Source organism: Callospermophilus lateralis, chromosome X, assembly GCF_048772815.1.
Source record: "Callospermophilus lateralis isolate mCalLat2 chromosome X, mCalLat2.hap1, whole genome shotgun sequence".
NCBI classification, from domain to species: domain Eukaryota; kingdom Metazoa; phylum Chordata; class Mammalia; order Rodentia; family Sciuridae; genus Callospermophilus; species Callospermophilus lateralis.
In genome coordinates, this window is record NC_135325.1 from 88,361,991 (window position 1) to 88,377,942 (window position 15,952).

The 15,952-nt window shown below is 41.0% G+C and overlaps 1 protein-coding gene across 6 annotated transcripts in view; it reads left to right on the forward strand.

Annotated features, from left to right (window-relative positions):
* The window catches only part of Tmem164 (transmembrane protein 164), a 161,845-nt gene that overhangs the window by 126,406 nt on the left and 19,487 nt on the right, over positions 1–15,952 (forward strand). The window lies entirely within an intron of this gene.

A 15,952-nucleotide genomic window follows, 5' to 3' on the forward strand; every position in this document is an offset into this window, starting at 1 on the left:
CTATGTCACCCCACACCTTGCCTCTCCCTCTGTTTGGATTTGGAGGAGTCAGCTACTTCTTGGGGGTCTATCAGCATCTTGAGCTGCTGCTTGGCTGGGTTTCTTCAGCATGTTTAATGATAGACACTGGGGACTGGGGAGTTGGGCATGGATGAGGCCTGCAAAGCATCTGGAGGCTTTCAGAAACATCTTTTGTGGGTTGAGCATGGCGCCGCTAACTGCCTGTCATAGGGCCTAGGCTTTGGGCTCTTGGCAGTGGCCTTGGATTTGCATGGTGTTCCCTACACTTTGTCCCTCTCTTGTGCTTGTGTCTGCCCCCTGCCTCAGTGTCAAGTATAGCGTGGAAAGACAAAATGGAGCACTTGGACCTTTATATTCTTGCTCATTGCATCCATCCTCTGAGAACCCAAGAAGATACTGAAAGGGATTAGGCCTCAAGGGCCTGGGGGATTATGGCACTGAGGGAAGAGGCAGGTGAACTAACAGAATCCTTCATGTAATTCTTCGTGTAAAACCATTGCAAACTTTTCATTTGGTCAAGAGAAGGAGTCTGCCCACCTGGTAGAGACAGTCTTGTACAAAAGAACCTGATCTATTTATGTTCACATTGCCCCTTAAATGCTCCCTTCTCTCCACTGTGTAGTTGACGAAAGGAAAGAGGAGTTCCTGGGTCTTTGTGGTCAAGCTGATCTTTCTTAGCATTCTTCCCTTCCTGAAAGGCCCTATAACTGGGAGACATTGTCTTTTAGTCTTATTGACTAGTCTCTCTATCTTGATTGCTGGGACTTTTCTGGAAGACCCACCCTCCATACCTCAGCCTAGGCAGCAAGAATTTTATTTCTATTGCACTAAAAATGGCATGAGGCCATTTAAGCCCTTAACTTCACTGGAGGGTGGTCTGGAAGTTCTTCTGGATTCTCTTGCTTGTTGGTAGTCAAGACATTAGTCACCTATCCCCTGGTTCCTATCAATTAGGCCTCCTTTCTATACATTTGTCTAAATCTTCTTTGAGGCTGCTTTTACACTGTGTAGCCACTTGGGGTCTCACACTGCCAATGAACACTTTCATTTAGTTACATTTAGTTAGCTTTAAGGGAGGTCTGAAGTTGTGTTATTAGTCAGTTCTGTCCTCTGTTACACAGGCAACAGACTCCAGATAATAGACAAGTCTCAGAGATAAACTGATTTTGAGTGGAACCAGGTCACCAGACTCTATCCTCATTGTTTCTGGCTTCTGATTTGTGTGGTAGGAATTATACCCAAATCCTTATGGCTATTAGTTAAACCTCTTTTTACTCTGAGGGAAACATAAAAAATTGTCAGCTGAGCTAGACTGGTTGACATGGAAAATACCAAGTAGCCATCCCACCTCCCTCCAAAAAAACAATCAGGAAGCTATGCCCTCTAGACTGGGCTGACTCTTCTGTAACTTTCTATGGGTTCTGGTGCTATGCTATTTGAGGGAACTGAGCTGAGGAAGTACAGATTCTGAATCATAATTCCAATTTACTTCCTATTTCTAATGACTATCCCCCCCCGCCCCTAATACCTGGCCCTGAGAAGAAGCTGTAGCAATGGGAATAATAAGCACAAAAAATATCAGTGACTAATATTTTTGAGACATTGCCCAGGTTGACCTTAAACTCAGAATCCTCTGGTCTCAACCTCCTGACTACCTGGAATTACAGGTGGACACCCTCATGCCTGGATCAGTGACTACTTTTAATTGAGTGCTTGTGGATACAAGGTACATGTGACAGTTATGTTTTGTGTATTTTCCTGTCACAAACAGCTGATTGAAGAATCTACCTTCTGTGAAGGAGAAAATCAAGGCCTAGAAACATTAAGCACTTTGCCTATAGCCATAAACAATGGAGCCAGGATAATAGTTCAGTCTCAGAGATAAACTGTTTCAAAGCCCACCCTAAATTCCTTCCTAGACCAGGGGTGTTTCTCATACAATATGAAGTCTGAAAGGCTAAATTTCTCAGTCCTAACCACATCAGGCTGGGAGTCTCCCCCACCTCTTGCCCTGATTCACTGAATACATATTTTTTGAACATTTACTATGTGCCAGGCATTTTTAGTAGGAAATCACAGATAATCAGAGAGAGATGGTCTTTGCAGGAGGAGCCCCTGTCTATTAGGGAAGATATACAATTGTCATACAGTCCAATAAGCACTGCAGAGGGTAGTGTGGGAGCAGGATCATTTCCAAAGCCTAGTTCACCTTCCCTTTTTCTTCACCATTTTTTGGGGGTACTGGGGATTGAACTCAGAGGCACTTGACCACTGAGCCACATTCCCAGCCCTATTTTGTAGTTTATTTAGAGACAGGGTCTCACTGAGTTGCTTATCACCTTGCTTTTGCTGAGGCTTGCTTTGAAGTCACGATCCTTCTGCTTCAGCCTCCTGATCCACTGGGATTATAGGCATGGGCCACCACACCTGACCCTCTTCACCATTTTGGGGAAGATAATTGTGTCATCTTAGAGCATTTCTTGTTGGTAGCCTAGGTCCCTAACTGGGAGGCAAGAAATAGTAGGGCTAGGATGGGAGATATGATACACTGTTTTACTACTGATACCTCTGACATCCTAGCTCAGTGAGGATTTGGCTTGCAGGACAGGTGTAATGATCTCACTCAGGTGATCTTTGACTCCAGGTCCTAGGTGGGAGCATCCACCACCCTCTAGAACTTGATGGGCCATATCGCCTATTTGGCTGCCCTAGAGCAATATTAAGGATTTATCACCTTTCCCAGCTCTTTGCTACCATCTGCTGTTCACTAAGAAATGATGAACATGGAGAGAAAAATCTGAATTTTTTCTAGGGCTGGCTTTACGTTTAGTTCCAAGCTTGGACTCAAGGCCTTGAGGAGGGGAATGGAACTGGAGTGAGGGGTGGGGAGATTATTTCCTTGTAAACCAATAAAGCTGAGACTTTGAGGCTTCTTTTCTGTAGAAGACTGTCAGAATTTTCCAGAAATAAATGGTTTGGGCATTTTTATCCTTAGGATGATAAGACAGCTTTCCTATACATGCCTCACATTGTAGGAGCCCTGTTTTTCTGAAAGGCAAAGTTCTTCTTGAGCATAAAATGTCTGTCCCTGTGATGTGGGGTGGGGATGGGTAGTGCCAAGTGGGGATTCCATCCCTCCCTCATTCCCATGTTGTTAGGCACCACCATAATGCACGTGACTTTTCTCGTCCACACTGTTTTTTTCTTCCTCTTTTCCCTATACCCTTTCCTGACATCTCTTTGCTTTTGGCTCTCTGGAACTATATTTAATTTTTTTCCTCTGTTTTATTAAAGTGTTTATTTTTTAAATTTTCTTATTGGATATTGACAGATTATAATTGTATATACATATAGAGTGTTCAGTGACACCACAACATATACAATGTAGAGTGATTGAATCAAGCTCATTAACAAATTATATTTCTTAGAAACCACCTCCATTTCTATCAGTAGCTCTCCACAAAATCAGAGTCCTTCATATTTTTCTCTGGACATTCCCTCTCATGGAGGCTGCTTTTTCTACCCTGCCTCCCATCCTGACCAGCTCCTCCTTGTCTCTTCTAGATCATTATCTCTCTTTTTCTTTATGAGAAAATGCTTTCTCTTTTACCATTGTCTCTTTATTTCGACATCCCTACCACCTATCCTCTTTGTCACTTCGTTCACATTCCCAGAAGTCTGTGGCCTGTGGCCTGTGATTCTCAATATTTCCATTACAGGGATAACCAGCAGGCTGAGAGACTTCTATTAAAGACCTCTGATCCTACCCCCAGCTTCTCAATGTTTGGGCTTCTAAATTGCAGTGACTTTGATATTGCTTTCTCTTCTGCCACCTGGGCTTCATTTACCCCTAAGAGTTTTCTTTCTGAACTCATAAACTGTTGGGGCCCTTACGTTTTTTAATATTTATTTTTTAGTTTTAGGTGGACACAATATCTTTATTTTGCATTTATGTGGTGCTGAGGATCGAATCCAGTGCCTCATGCATAGTAGGCGAGCATTGTACCACTGAGCCACAACCCCACCACTGCTGGGACCCTTTCTTTGACTCAAATCTCTACTTCTTTCAGCTTCTTTTCTTCCCAATAAGCTTGTACCTCTATGACCAATTTCTGAAACTTTCCCCTCACTATTCTTGAAAAATGTTTTACCTTCTTGTCCCTTCCATCTGGGACCAATGTCCAATCCCTTTCCAGTGTGCTCACTGTCGGCCTACTAGAAAAAATCTCAAGCATTCTGATTAGTATCACTAAAATTTCATGGTTCTTATTATAAGTATGCTTTCAACACCATTCACTTATTTTGCCTTTGGTCAGTTCCTCCATACATTGCCCTCAGAAGTCATGTGTAAACTTTCCATCTTCTCCAAGCTTCCTGTACACTATATTCAAATTTTCTGTCCTTTCTATACACACACACACACACACACACACACACACACAACTGACTGAGATGTAGAGCTTTTCAGGTGGGAATTCCCTCAATAGTTTACTTCCATAAGCTTCTTTACCTGTGTCTGCTCATTATGTTTTTAAGAGACAGATTTACCTTAAAAAGTAGATAAACATTTAAGGGAGAATGTGGACTATTCCAGACAATAGACATTTTTGGGGTAAAGTAAGAACTGCACACTCTGGGAGAATGCCAGCCATCATAAAGGTGCAAAGGAGAACATAGCCATCTTGAGAGCAAGAAACTTTTGGGGTAAAGCAAGGAAAATATATTCAAGGGAGATTGCAGGCTATCTCCAGAGGGAGAGATAGCCTCCTATGTCCATCCTTATGTTCTTCTCTCCATCCTGGAAAAAAGTGATGTTCTTCCTGTCTTTCACTGACCATACCCTTGTGTGGTTACTTCCCATCCCACCCACCTCCTCTGGAACCTCATTTTATCATTTGTTTTCTGGGATTTTCAACACTTCTTTTACTACTGACTTTTTGAACAATAAAGTTTCTCTAGTCTTTCTCAAAATAACACAGACAGTATTTCCCAGACTTCAGCTATTTGAGCACAATGATTTTTGCATTCTCCATGTGAAAAAAAGAAAAAATATATAAAATCACCATATATGTAACATATACACTTGAATTTATTAATTTTTCAAAATAAAATGTCCTTAAGAGAAACCTTATTATATTCACGGAGACATGGCTTTGATTTACTATTTTAATATACTTTAGATATGTAGCTATTAAAAATAAAGTGTTTATCTGTTCAGTACTTTAAATCACCTCATCAACATTAGGTAACTATGGAAGACACTGGTGTCTACAATTGATGAGCCCATTTTCTGTTACTTTTTGTTCTTCAGAACATTGCATTTTGGCCCCTGCTCCCCAGCCAGGGTCGTCACAGAAATGACATCCATCTGACCAAACCTAGTGACTATTCTTTATCCAACTGAACTGCTATGTTGAACATTATTAATTCTTTTGGAGGTATTTTACTTTTAGACCTTCCAAAGTCCCTCTTTCTTTTGGCCTGCTTACCTCAATGACCAATGACCGTGCTTTCCCAAGTCCCCTTTACAAGTTCTTTTTCTATACTTCTCTGAAATGCTCCTCTCCCTGGAGTTCTGTTCTAGGCTTACCTTTCCCTTGAGTCCTCTAGCAAGATCTTGTGTGCTTTTGTGGTTTAACTGCCCGTCTGTATTGTGATAGTTCTTTATCGTGATGACCACTATGTCAGTATCTACAGCCGTGACTTAGCAGATTCAGGTTCATTTAGTCTCCTCAGCATCTCTACCTGGATATACCAAGTACATGTCACTCAACCTGTCTATGCCAGCTTGTTACCTTCCCCACGAGCCCTTCCCTAACAAGTGGCACCACCCGGTCACCCTAGCTGTAGTCTGGGAATCATCCCTGCCCCCTGTGCCCATTTGTTCATTCATCTAGACTTTATTGACAAATGCCTTCTTTTTGCCATACTCAGCACTGGCCACCAGAGGTCTCTCATGAGCAAAAGTCAGACACCACCTTATCCCTCATATAATCTTAAACTAACTGGGGAAAATGATAGGAATCAATTACCAGAATACACAGTTACAACTAAGATGAGTACTTTGAAAGTAAAGAACATGCTTTTATGACAGCTTGGAATAAAATAAGCTGAATTTACTAATCTGGGGCCTTGGGGGAGAGTTACCTGAGGAAGTGATGTTTAAACAGAGATCCAAAGGTTGAGAGGGAATTTACTAGGCAAATGTAGAATTAGGGGAGGTGAACCTTGATATATAAGTGGACAAACTGGCATGTGCCATAGTACTGTGGCAAACGGGACATCAAGAGAGAGGGTGAGATGTAACACTAGGCCTGAGGGGCAGGGAGGGTCAGATATGAATGTTGTTGTGAATCAGGTCAGAGGTTTGGTTTTGATTCTAAAAGCTATGGGAAGCCAGTGAAAATTTTAAGAAGGGCCATGAATTTACCTTACTGTACTAATTGATTCTTTTCTTTCTTTACTTTTTTTTTTTTGGTACTGGAGCTTTAACATAGGGCTGCTTTACCACTGAGCCACATCCCCCGCCCCCCTGTTTTTTTTTTTTTTTTTATTTTTGAGATAGGGTGTCACTAAGTGGCTTGGGGCCTTGCTAAGTTGCTGAGGCTGGTGTTGAACTTGCAATATTCCCGACTCAGCCTCCTGGATCACCATGCCTGACCTAGTTGATTCTTCTCTTGCAAATTCAATTTCATTTACAAATTTTAGTTCAAAATCTAAAATACACAAAGCAATACTGTGAAACATGTCCTTCTGACTGTTTCTTCCCCCGATCCACAGAGTCTCTCCCGCAACTCTACAGTTAAGCACCATTTTTGTTTTTGCATATCCTCCTAGAGTTTCCTTTTGTATACACAGTCGACCCCAAATCCACATGTTCTGTATCCGTGGATTCAGTTGATCTCAGATTGAAAATATTTTTTTAAAAATTACATCTTTATTGGCTGAGGCTGTAGCTCAGTGGCAAAGCACTTGCCTAGCATGTGTGAGGCACTGGGTTCGATCCTTAGCACCACATAAAAATAAATAAATAAAATAAAGGTATTCTGTCCATCTACAACAGCAATTTTTTTTAAAAAATACATCTTTACCATACATGTACAGATAATTTTTCTTGGCATTATTCCCTAAATGATAAAGTATAACAATCACTTGCATAGTATTAGTTATTATAAATAACCTAGAGAGGATTTAAATTATACAGGAGGTCTTGCATAGGTTATATGCAAAACACTGCTATTTTATGTCATAGACTTGATCGTCACTGATTTTGGTATCCATGTGGGTTCCTAGAACCAATCCCCTAAGATACTAGGGGACAACTGTATAAGTAAAATTTTTAAAATATTTTACTTAACCTCCTTCTTAAGAGAAAAAAACATTCAAAAATAGCATATGTACAGCCATCCTGCTGCTGTTGTTACTTTCATGGGAAGTTTCCTCTGTCTTTTTCACAGCAGTGTAGTATTCTATTATGTGGATGCCAGAATATACCATAATAAAATACTGTAGCTTTCTAAAACACAGGCACATGCCTGATATTATTTCAAACTCTTCACCTTCATTAACGTATTAATTGCCACAACAACCCTGGTAGGTAGGTGTTTCTGCTGTCTTCCTTTTGCACATGAGAAACTGGTGCTTATCCAGTGGCAGATCCAGGGTTTGAACTCCGGAATATGGCTCTAGGGTTCTAGCTTAAAATCATAATATGAGGCTACAACACTGTAGCATAATTTATTGATTAATGTACATTTAGATTGTTTACATCTTTTGCTAATATAACGAGCACTGCATTGTAGGACCTTGGACCTAGGTCATTTGCATCTGTGCAAATATATCATTTGGGAAAAATCTCTAAGTGCATCAAAGAGTATAGGCATCCATATGTTGGATGGATATATCCAAATTCCTAAGTGTTATAATAGTTTAAATGCTCTTTTTGTAATGTACAAGTGTGCTTTTTTAAATACAACCTCACTAAAAGAGGACATTCCCAAACTTTTGTTTTATTTTCCATTGAATGGTTTATACAAATGGTATATCAGTTCAGTTTTATTCTGAACTTATTTTGAGTGAAGGTTTTTTGTGTTTTTTTTTTGTATTGGGAATTGAACCCAGGGACACTTAACCACTGAGTTACATCCCCAGCCTTTTAAAAATATTTTATTTGGAGATAGGGTCTCACTCAGTTGTTTATGGCCTCGGTACATTGCTAAGGCTGGCTTTGAACTTATGATCCTCCTGCCTCAGTCACCCCAGCCACTGGAATTAGAGGCATGTGCTATCATGCCTGGCTCTTTTTGTTTACAGTATGTACATATTTATTGATTGATTAATGGCCCTGGGGATTGATTTTATTTTTATGGCTTTTGACTTGTGAGTCATGGTTAAATATCCCTTCCCTATTCCAAGGTTATAAAAAAGTCACATAGCAATCTTACCTGAGGGAGATATTTTCTAAGATCCCTCAGTAGACACTGTGTTTTTTTCCTTTGCATACATATCTATGGTAAAGTTTTAATTTATAAATTAGCTACCACAAGAGATAATTAATAGCTAATAATAGAATAATTATAACAATATCCTGTACTAAAAATTCTGTGACTGTGGCCTCTTTTCTCAAAATATCATTTTACTGTACTTATCCTTTTTCTGTTTGTGATGATGAGAGATGATTTAATGTTTAGCTGATAACATGAAGTTAGGTGAATGATACAGGTATTGTGACATGGCATTGGACTACTACTCTGTAACGGTTAGTTTGACACAAGCAATGTGATAACAGGACAGTCAGTCTGATAACTGAAATTGCTACTAGATGACTAAAGGGTAGGTAGAATATACAGCATGGATATGTTGGACAAAGGGATGAGTCATGTCCTAGGCAGGATAGCATGAGATTTCATTATAGTATTCAGAATGTCGCACAATTTACAACATATAAATTGTTTATTTACTTATACTTTTAAATTGTTTATTTCTGGTTTTTTTTCATTTAATATTTCAGACTAGATCATTGAAATGATTAAAAGTGAAACAGTGAATGGTGACGGTCTACTTTGTCCTATATTTTCTTCTGGCATATTTATAATTTCTTTTTTTTAAACCTTTTAATATTTTACCCACTTGTAATTCATCCTGTTACATAGTGTGAGATAAGGATCCAACTTTATTTCTGGATGTCTTCCTGTTTGTCCCAACACTGTTTATTGAATACTCCAATGCAGATTTGCTTGTGGAAAAGGTCCTACTGTCTGTTCTATGAGAAATCACTAAGTCTTCTTTTTACTTCCTCAGTGTCTCTCAAACCAGGCCTTTTCCTACTGTTTCTAGGGCCACTACCATTGTGCAGGCCTTGGTTGTCATCTCTTCCCTCAATTATAGCATTGGCTGCCTGTGGTCTCCCAGATTCCATCCTGAATCCTCTACCCTCCTTAAAGTCCCATCCTTGTAGCTTCCAAAGCTATTTCTGTAGGATCACAGCACTTCCGTGTTTGGAAACTCTCAAAGCCCCTGCCTTGTGCAGTCAGTCGCCAATGCACTAAACATGCTGTGTGATTTGTCCTCTAACCCCTTCTCCAACCTCGCCTCTTTATACTCTTTCCTTGTAATCTTCACTTTGATGATACCCAAATCCTTGAAATTCCCTGAGCTTAAAGTGCAATTTTCATGGCCCTTTCCCAGCCATGGCCTGGGAAGTGTTCATTTCTCAAAACTCATCTTAGCAGTCCCCTTCTCTCGGAAGCCTTCTGAGAAACTATTCTGCTCCAGCCCCTTCTAGCTGCTTCTGTCCCTTTTGCTGTTGTCCTTCTCACACTGCAGAGAATTGTCTCTTTGCGTGCTGGTCTCCTTGAGGATAGGAAGTTTTCTTTGTCCTTGTTCTATAGGGGCTGAATGAATGAGTGATGCTTCCTCTGCTTAGGGATGTGTTCATGCACTGTTCATCTATCCTATTACATATCTTGCAAGCTAACATTTTTTTGTCTACATTCTGTGCACTAGGCATTGGATTAATGTTTTACATGCAAAACCTTAATCTCATTTAATCCCCACATGTCCAGTAGCTTTATAGGAGTACATCACCTGGGGTTCATGACCTTGAATGAGAAAGAGAAAAATCACATCTCCTCTGCATTAACTCTAACTGAAAGATAGTATTTCCTTCAATTATGAATGTTGACAACACACCACAGTTACATCAGCAGCACCTAGCATGTTGAGAATGTAAATCACAGGTATTTTCCTTTTATACATAGTTGCTGCAGCTAATCTTGAAAAATAATTCACATTCATCATTGCTTCAACATTTAGAAATATATTTTTTAAAGAGATTTTGATAACTATATTACTTTTTTATCCCCTTTTAGTACTGGGGGTTGAACTTAGGGGCACTTAGCCACTGAACCACATCCCCAGCCCTTTTAAATATTTTATTTAGAGACAGGATCTCACTAACTTGTTTAGGGCCTTGCTAATTAGCTGAGACTGTTCTTGAATTTAGGGTCCCCCTGCCTCAGTCTTGCAAGCTGCTGGGATTACAGGCATATAACACTGCTCCTGGCTTGCTTACTGTATTTCAATGTGATCGTTTTCTTTTGTAATCTTATATATTTTATTTCATATACTTAGAGCCTCTATTCTAAGAGGGGGCTTTTACCCTTCCCCAGACTGCACAAGAAATCCACATCCCCATAAAGGTCAGGAGCATCTGCTCTAGAGTTCTTACTGGCATTTGAAATCAGGCAGACTGGCTTCACTACCATACCATGGAATTAGTGGATTGGGACAGACTGTTATTTCAAATCCTGGTTCTGCCACTTGCTAGCTAGAACTGGCATTTGGATGAGTGCCTTGGCCTCTCTGTGTCTGTTTTCTTACTTGTAAAGTGGGAGCAGTAATAGTTTCTGCCTCACTGGGTGCTGTGAGGATTTAATGAGCTCATATGTATGTAAACTATATAGAACAGTACCTGGCACATCATATGGATGGGTTCCCTGTTGTTATCATTAAGCACTATTCTTCTGGCTCTAGTTAAGTACACTTTTGTCTTCTAGCTAGACCATAGGCTCTGGAGGTCAGGATTATGCCTTGCCATAGAGCATTGGTAATTTTCCTTTGGGCTCTAAGACCCCCACTTCCTTGTTCTATTGTTTCTCTGACACTTTCTCCTCAAACTCCTTTGCCATACCTCCCCCATAGAGCCTGGGGTGGATACAGCTACTGCAGGCTGGAGGGACACCACAGGTACTTCAAAAGTAACATGTCTACAGTCAAACTTCTTATTTTCATACTTCTTCTCCCAGCTTGTTCTTCTTCCATCTCCTCTATTTCCTATGTTGACTAGTGGCTTCCCTCTCCATCTAGTGCCAAAGCCAAAAACGTAGACAGCACTCAAGACCCCTTCCTCTACTTCATCCCCTCCACTGATCAGGCCAGAGGTACTGATGATTCAGTTTCTCCAAATTGCGGCGAATTCCTTTCTATCACCACACCCTTGTCTTAGTCCAGATTTTCAGTCCTTATTAACTGGGTTACTTTGTCTTCTCACTCATCTCCCTGCCCCGATGGCTCCAAGCCTCCCACGCATCTGTCAATCATACTGTCGAAAGAATGACTTTTGTTGTTTTTGGTATCAGGGATTGAACCCAGGAGTGCTTAAGCACTGAGCCATATCCCAAGCCTTTTTTTATTTTATTTTGAGGCTTAGGACCTTACTGCATTGTAGATGAACAGACAGTATATTTATTTTTTATGTATTGCTGAGGATCGAACCCAGTGCCTCATACATGCAAAGCAAGCACTTTACCACTGAGCTACAGCCCCAGCCCCAAGAACACATTTTCTTAATGTGCCTTTTTCTTTGTCATTTGGCCTTGAATGTATGAACTGCCAGAGCTGGATTGTTTGTGCTTCGCCACTAGGTGGCAGTATTACATCTTTTTAATTTCTTCAGGAGAGGAAGCTAGACATGATGGGATGTTTATTATTATTTCAATTAAATTAATGATCATCGATTAAATTAATAGTGATTATTATAACTGAGATGCTGTGGGATTGAGGGGAATCAGTGAAGTCTATGAGGCCTCTAGGATTTTGGCCTGGATACCTGGGTGGGGATAGAATGCCACTAACAGAGAGGAGACAGAAAAAAAGTATGTATTTTTTTTTCTGAAGTTCAGAATTTTTTAATTATTATTTTTATTTATATATGACAGCAGAATGCATCACAATTCTTATTACTACTATCTAAAGTATATGTATTAAAAGGTATGTATTTTATGGAGTGTCTTAGTTGGCTTGAGCTGCTATAACAAAAACTCATAAATGAGATGGCTTAGAAACAAAAGAAATTTATTTTTCACAATTATGGAGACTGGGAAGTCCAATATCAAGACACTAAAACATTCGTTGAGTAATGAGAGCCTGTTCTTCATAGATGGTACCTTCTCACTGCATCTTACATGTGCAAAGGACAGACAGGTTTCCTTGAACCTCTTTTATTAGGATGCTAATTCAACTTATGTGGATTCCACCATCATGACCTGATCAACTCCTAAAAACCCACCTTCTATTCTGTCACATTGGCAATTTTGGAGAACACAGGCATTCAGTCTGTAGCAGGGTGGGGGATGACTTTACTTGACTTTGAGGAACTTCTGGGATATTCATGTTGAGATGTGCAGGAGACAGCAGGATGGAATATTCTGGAGCTGTTCAGGGAACTTTGTACTCGAGGCCAACTTTGGCATCATCAGTATGAAAGTAGCAGATGTAAGTCTTGGGGTCCATGAGGTAACCATGTGGGTAGAGAGGAAATAGGACTTAGAAAAAGTCTTGGATAAAGCAACCTGCAATGAGTAGACAAGAATGTGAGGATATTGCAGGAATGTCCACAGTAATAAAAGGAGAATCTGGTTGTCCTGGAAGCTTAAGCAGTAGAAATTTTCACCGAAGCCATGTGGGATCTGAGAAGTGTCATCAGACGTTTGAAGAAATGAGAATGTAAACAAGAGAGAAGTTGAGCATGTTAAGAATGAGTGCATATGTATGTTCCAGAACCAATGGAAAGGGTCTTCTTCTCCTTTCTCCTTGTCCCCTTTTCCCCCTTTCCTTTCCTTTCTTCTCTGCCCCAGGGTTGGGCATCTTCAGATGCTAAGATGTAGGCCAGTAGTGAGAAGGAACTTCAAAGGTACCAGGGAGAAAGGGAAGGGGATAAATTATAAGGTGGTGACAAATGCCAAGAAGGAAAGGGGTTTGGTGGTAAATGGAGAAGGATAATGACAAAAGGAGTAAATGCTATGGGAAATGGGAGATAATTCTAGTCTCCTTCAGCGCTGTCTGGTAGAATTCTCTATGATGATACAAAAATACTATATCTCTTCTCTTCATTGTGGTAGTCACTAGCTACATATAACTCCCGAGCAGTTGAAATGTGGCTTGTGGGACTGAGGAATTGAATTTCTAATTTGATTTTAAGTCTAATTAAATTGAGTTGAATTTCAGCTACATGTGGTCAATGGCTGCTACATTACATAGTGTAGTTCTGGACGATTGGCAGCTAGTGTGGATGGCTGTTCTGAAGCAGGAATCCATGTTTTTCTGGCACTGATCTGAGTGGTTGCCCTATTTGAGGCTCAGCCAACCTGAGTAGAAGAACAGAAGGTCTGACTTGAATGGATGCTGTTGAAGATCTAGATAATGAGGGATGCTGGTGTTCAGGACAGAACTTTGGTAATCCTGCCACATATTTTCTTGCTTTCAGGTTTCTGACCAAGGGCAGGTCACCTAAGGCATGATAGCAGAATGGGACACAGAGAGGCACTTTATTATTAGATGTGAGTTACCCAGTACCTTCCAAGGTGTAGGACTTTTCTTCAGCTGGGTTAAAGCTTGCAGCTTTGGTCTTGACCCCTAACAGAACTTCTTGCACTATACCCAGAGAATCTGAGGTGGCTAGGTGTAGAGCACACCCCACCTTATTTCCTACCTCAGCAAAGACGCTGAGAAGCTATAGTAGTAAGGAAGGCAAGCAGGCCTGCCTGCCCCAACAGACAAATTGTACTGATGGGTACAATAAAAAGTTACACTGCCCATCACAAAGCTGGACTACTTGCTTTCAAATTCTGGTTCTGTTCCTCACTGGTTTTGTGACTTCAGCTAACTTCTTTAACTTCTCTGTGCTTCAGTTTCTTCATCTGTAAAATAGGAATAATACCAGTACTTCATCAGGTTAAAATGGCCATTAAATGAGATAATCTATATAAACTGCTTATCATACTGCTGTCACATAGTTGGTGCTGTGTAAGTTATCTATTATTCATATGCTTTGTGCTTGCCCTAGGGTGCCATGACCCTGCCTACCAATCAGGTGAAATGTGGTCTGAGTGGTTTCTTAAGTTCTTACTAGCCCCTTTGGGAACGAGATAGTGAGGCGTTAGGTAGAAGTATGGGATGAGAGGGTTGAAGAGTCTCCTCTGCCCACCAAGGAATTGAGGGTACTAGTGCCATAATTCAGGGTCAAGGGGTGTAAGCTAGTGCAGAATAAGGAGGAATTCCATGGGTAGGGGAGGACAAGGGGTTTCAGGGAACCAGAGATCACCAGGAGGTCTAGGCACCCGTGAGCAGTAGGACTGAGGATATGAAGGTTGACACTATGGGCGTTTGTGGTCAGATGATTCCAGCCCAGGTGGGGCAGAATGACGACAGATGGCAGGTGGTAGGTAGTGAGGTGGAGCAGACCTGTGCACGTGAGGAGGTTCAAGAGGCTATGAGGTCAGGGCACTGGAAGCAGCACCCACAGGGATGTTGAAATCACCCTGAATGCTGGCATGAAAAGGAGTAATGTGGAAAGGAAAAAGGCTGTAACTCAAGTAACGCTGGTCTGGGATGACTCTGATAAGGACATAGAGAACGGTGATAGTGACAAGCGGAGGAGCAGAACTTTCAAAGGAGGAGAAAGGGGGAGAAGGAACATGTAGAAGCAACAATGAAGGGTGAGAGGAATCTCCCTTCCCCACAGAAGGATAAGAAAGAACAGCCTCTGCTCAGAGTACAAAGGCCCATTTAGAGTGAAGAGGTGAAAGGGACATCCTAGGGAAAGGGGGCAGGTGTAGAAGATTTATTGATGGTGGTGCCAGGTTTCCAGGGGTTCATGTGGGATGTTTGGGAGGGAAGTCAGGCAAGGGGTGAGCAGAGAGCACATCTCTGCTCAGCTTTAGGACCACTTCTTGGTCTCTGCCTGCAGGGATGATGATCTAGCTCTAGAGGACCCCTCTGAAAGTTCCACTTGTTTTATCCTCATGGTGTTGGTTGTGGTAGTTTTTATTTAGGTGGGGGTTGTTAACCTGTGGTCCATAAGTAGGATTGTAGGTGTTCATTAACTTGAATGGGTAAAAATTACATATTTATTTGCACCAGTTTTTAGCAGAAATGGAAGGAGCAATTAGCCAGACCTGCGACTTTGTCAGTAGCAAACGCAGATGGCTTCCTATCATATTACAGTATCTGGAGCCACCTCACAATACTGCTTATGTTTATCAATTCTTTGAAATTATGATAGTTATGCTGGCAGGTCTTATTAAATGCACTTATGAAGAAGTACAATTGCTATTGCCAAACTTTTGAGACATTTTGATAACTGTACTTCCTTTGCAATGCTATGACTTTTATCTTATGCATTTCAACATAAATGCATAAAATAAAAGCTGGTTTGTTTTTTTTTTTTTTTTCCCCTGAGAAGGGCTTCTTTGATCTCCCCAGGCTACCAGAGGGGCCCCTGCCTCACCCTGCCTCAAGGCTGCTGGGCAACCCCATTCATTTCCACTAGAGGGAGCACTTGTTTCAGAATTGGGAGCAAGGGCCTTCCCAGACTTGACACTGTATGAGAAGGTTGTTTTTGAGTACAGGTAATTTAGATGTTCTTGGGGGA